This window comes from Cavia porcellus, unplaced genomic scaffold (assembly GCF_034190915.1).
Source record: "Cavia porcellus strain 051 isolate PalLab524CR breed Dunkin Hartley unplaced genomic scaffold, mCavPor4.1 scaffold_26, whole genome shotgun sequence".
NCBI classification, from domain to species: Eukaryota; Metazoa; Chordata; class Mammalia; order Rodentia; family Caviidae; genus Cavia; species Cavia porcellus.
In genome coordinates, this window is record NW_026947509.1 from 5518776 (window position 1) to 5523504 (window position 4729).

Consider the following 4729-nt stretch of genomic DNA (forward strand, 5'->3'; position numbering starts at 1 on the left):
GGAGGAGTGGCTTCTTGTACACAGCCTGCTATGTTCTTGGCTGGGCGCTGGAGGGAGAGTGAGGTGCGGTCCCAGGGCAGCGGCATTTTCTAGGAGTGTGGCCTGGCACAGCAGGGGCGTTTCCCACCCACAAGTCAACAATGCTTATGGGCTGAGACTGCTGGCTTCTCACACCTTGCCACCTACAGATGCTTGGCCCTGGGGCTTGGAGGTGCCTTGCCCGAAGTGGGTCCTCAGAGCCTTGGCCTCCGACCATGGTCCCTCTGCAGGGATTCAGCTTTCCCAGCGTCCTCCCGCCAGGACCCACTTGGATGTTTCTCCACTGAATGTTTCTTATATGAGTTGTGTTATAAAAATAGACTGGTGATAATAATAAGGCATGCCAGACTTCAACAACAAGCCATGGCAGATGGCCCAGTGTTTCTGTGTAACAATCCCTTCAATCTGATTTAAAGAAAATTATTCCAACCCGTAGTGGAGCAGCTTCCGCCTGCATACCCGGCCCGCATCTGCTCATGCTGTCCGCTTCGCTCCTCCTCGGTGTCTTTGTTGTCCCAGAGCAGAGCAACTGACAGCAACACCTGGGCTGGCACCTGGTCTGCAGGTCGCTACAGTCTGCTTGCGGCCTCCTGCTGGTTTATTCTGAGTCCCAGTCTTTATGGGGGTGGGGTGGCCCTGGAGGGCTGCACCTCAAGTTCAAGGCCAAGTTACTGCCTGGGGAAGGAGGTGCTGCCATGCAGCTCAATGTTCTGGTTAATTAGGGCTGAAAGTGATTCATAGAGCCCTGAGGATACAGCTCAGCGGCTATACCCTGAGGTCATGAGTTTGAGTCCTGTTACTAAGAAAAGAAAAAAGAAAAGAAAAGAAAAGAAAAGAAAAGAAAAAAGAGAAAAGAAAAGAAAAGAAAAAAGAAAAGTGATTCACACAGTAGCAAGCCTGGGGCTGGAAGCAGGGAGGGAGGTGGGCTGGAGTCAATGCCTAACACTGCTGCAGCAGAGTGACAGGTCAGTGTCAGTGGGCCCCCGATCTGTGGCTTTTCACACCAGGAGAGGGACAGTAAGCTGCCCTTGTGACGCCGGCCCAACACCAGAAGAAAATTAAGAAGTAGATGTGCTTCTGAGCATCCTCCTTTCCCTGGAGGACACTTGGAAGTTCCTTGGTCTGTGCTGTGCTGGGGTAAGCAGGGTGAGCAGAAAGGGTCTCATCTCTCCTCACTGTGTCCCGGGGGCAGGGACGGCCTGACCAGGGCGTCTCACAGGTGCGCTGTGGTGCTGTGGAACAGCTCAGCTACCTGCCAACCTTGAAGAGCCACATTGGCTAAACCTGGAAGAAAATACAAGTAAAGGAAAATAGAAGACTTCACGTTCCCATGCCACGAGTCCTTTGAGAGCTGGACTTTGTGGTCCCTCTGGTTGAATCTTTTAGTTGTGAGTAACAGCTATTTTCTAGAGCAAAGATAACCACTGAGACATTTTTACAGGGATTTACAATATTTTTATTATAAATACTGGTCTAATATTTTACATAGTAGGCTATTTCTGGACTCTGGTTATTAGCAATTGCTGGGGTCTGAATGTTTATTTTTCCTCCCGAATTCCCATGTCGGAACCCTAGTTTCAGGGCAATGGCATCAGAGCGTGTGACCCTTGGAAGGTGGCTCCATCACAGGTGGGGCCCTTGTGCTTGGCATGAATGGCCTTGTAAAGGGGTCCCTGAGAGACCTTCCTCTCCCCCAGGACACAGAGCAGACATCTGTGGGAGCGGGCCTGGCAGGGCCCTCATCTGCCACCTCCTTGACCTTGGACTTCCGGCCTCCAGAACCATGAGAAAATCAGTGTCTGCTGATGAAAGGGCACACTGCATGCCATTCTGGTGTAGTGAAGTGGATGGATTAAGATGGTCACTACCAACAAGTGGGAACACGTCCGAACTTTTACCAATGTAGGTGAGGTTTGTTGACCCAGGCTAGTGCATGACAGACTGGTGCAAGAGTGGTACCAGGTGGCTGTAGGACTGTTCCCAACAGACAGAATGTTTTGTCACATCTTTTGTTTTGTGAAAGCATCATTTTATTTCTGTTTGTGAGTGAGAACAGAAAGCCGAGAGCAGTTCTGCTGCTGGTGGTACATCCAGACTCCTTCCCTAGCTCCCCCTGGTACCTGACACTGCCTGGAGAGACCTGGAGAGAGCCGCCCTGGGGTCTTCCCAGGTGATAGACACCAGGGTCCTCTTCCCAGCAGCTGTGCTTGTCTAGGGCCAGAAATGAGGTCACACTTCAGCTGTGAAAGGTACCCTGAGTGTCTGCCGTGGATGCCTAGCCTGTCTCCGGACTGTCACAACTCACAGGTGATTTGAAAGCTGTGAATGACACTGTTTCCCAGAAAATGAAGAAAACATTCAGGCTGCAGTGATTGAACACCTGAGATTGGCTCCAAACCCAGGTTTTCCTGGAGCAGCTGGTTTTCAGACAAAACAGGTTCCACCTGCCAGGCGCTTCCAACAGGTCATAATTTCAAAGATAAGCATGATACATTTCCAGCCCTCAGTGCAGGAGCCACGGAGCAGGCCGAAGGAACTGCAGGAGCATGGCTGAACGCTTGTGGCAGCGGAGGTTAGAATCAGTCGTCCATAGTGCTTAGACGCTGAGTCAGGTCTCACGCTACTTAGGACGCTCTTTTAGGTTGTGTAAAGAATGTGTACCTCAGCCCTTGCTCTTGGTGTGTTGTTTTAAGTCCACACAGCGTGCCTTTGCTCTGGCCAGCGGGCTACTCTCAATTGTTCCAGAGCCATTTCACTCTTGGTCATCTGGAAGGCTGATATCACACTCCTGAGTTCCCGTCCATCTCCTCACACCTGAAGAAGAGGAGCACCAAGGGGAGGTGAGCCAGGCCCTGCAGTGGGCTGCCCAATCACTCCTGGAGGGGACACAGGCTGCTGATTTAGCTCTCCTGAGCCTCAGAGGCCCAGCTCTGAGTTAAAGGATACTACTTCCTTTGCAGCCCGATTGAGGTCAAAGGAGCCTGTGTGCTAAAGGGCAGGACAGCTCTTCTGTGGCTTGGTAATGCTCCAGGGTGGGCACCGGCAGACACCTGGTGCCCAGTGGTTTCCGCTGTGTGCACACTGGGGCTTCCCATCTGCAGGCAGAAGTACTCAGTCACCGCTCCTTTCCTCTGTGCCAGAGGAGCCAGTCTGAACGCCCTCAGGACCCAGTCGGCTCTCTGTGATTCCGAGGTGCTTGGTGCACTGCTGTGCTGCGGCTCCTGCAGGCTGAGGCCATCCGTCTCCAGAGCACTGAGCGAGAGTGAGCAGCCTCAGCTTCTCAGCCAGGGCCCGGCAAGACTGGCCCTTGATTGACAGGTGTGAGCTCCCCGTGGCCACCTGACATGAATAGGGACACGAGTGCTTACAAGTCATCAGCTGTGCAGTGATACCCCCACTCCACTTCCTCCCCCCACAAGGCTGGCAGGAGTTTTGAAGATGTGAATGCCAGATGCCTTGGTGAAGGCTAAAAGTGCCTTGCACACTCACCTGTGTCCCTCAGAAGCATGTTTCTTCCTGTGTCCTTTCTGATAGGCACTCTGATCATAGACTGAAGTCATTTGTCTCTTCCTCCGCTCTTTAAACCCCAAGTAAGCAATCATGCAATGTGTAAAACACTCCAATAACACCATGGGATGTGTTTGCCTTCCTCAGTGGTGCATTAGTAAGAGCAGACACAAGTAAACAGAGAGCGGAGGAGACAGCAGCAGCAAAGGAGGTCAGGTCGTGTCTGCCTGTGCCTGTGACATTAGCGCCACTGCTGCTGATGGAGGCCTCCCTTGGGTGGATCAGGCAGCAGACTCGGGGAGTCACTGAGGGAAGCTGTGGGATTCCTCAGGGCTGGCACAGGTTAGTCCGACTGTCGCACAGTGCCTTTTTGATAATGGGTTGTGTTTTGCTGGAAGCCACTGACTTTAGGGTTCTCAGAATGTGGGCTTTCAGCTGAACACTGGCATATGGTCCCTGTGGCCGAGCTGAAGTTTGGAGGAGGCTAAGATGTAAGAGTGAAAAGTTAAGAGAAATGTTTTGAGAGTAGGCTCTGCTGTTTGCAACTTGCACAGCAGTTTACTTAGTTATTCGGGACCTGTGTCTCTGTCTAGGACACAGTGAGTGGGACAGATTGGTAGCCACGTAGAGGAACACTTCTGAAGCCCTGAGCTCCCCAGGCAAAGTTCTTGTCTCCTCTTCCCTGCTTCACCCAGTCAGCCATGCATTCCTGTGTCTACCCCCAGGCCTTCCAGCTATAATAATTATTGTTTTTAAATAAAATGCTAAAATTTCCTGGACTATCTTTGGACTACATGGTCATGCGGTCGCTGTTCTTACCTTCTGGGGGGTAAAACGCACCCCATCATGTTCAAGCTTGAGGACTGCAGCCTGCTTCTATTTGCACCCTGAGAGAAGGCGGTTGCATCCTAGGCTGAGTGCACCCCAGAGACCAGCTTGACCTGCTTGCTGCCTGGCCCGGGGCAGAGACCTGCAAGGTCAGCTTTCTGCAATGCCTCGCATGGGCCCTGGTGTCACGGTGAGGTCTGGAGTGACTTCCGGGAAGAGCAGCGCTGTGAGCAGCAAGCAGGAGTTCTGGGCCAGGGAAGCTGAGGACTCAGGTGCTCCCCTGGGTCACAGGTGACACCAAGGACATTATGGACAGCAACCCAGTGCGCAGTGGGCGTGGCTGTGAATCCACAGA

The 4729-nt window shown here is 52.5% G+C and overlaps 1 long non-coding RNA gene across 1 annotated transcript; it reads left to right on the forward strand.

The window, feature by feature from the left end:
• The first annotated feature begins 941 nt into the window (after positions 1 to 941).
• On the forward strand, positions 942 to 4318 carry LOC106028647 (uncharacterized). Its single transcript, XR_010043263.1, has 3 exons — positions 942 to 1427; positions 1737 to 1945; positions 2733 to 4318. It is a non-coding gene; the product is annotated as an uncharacterized LOC106028647 (long non-coding RNA).
• The last annotated feature ends 411 nt before the right edge of the window (positions 4319 to 4729 follow it).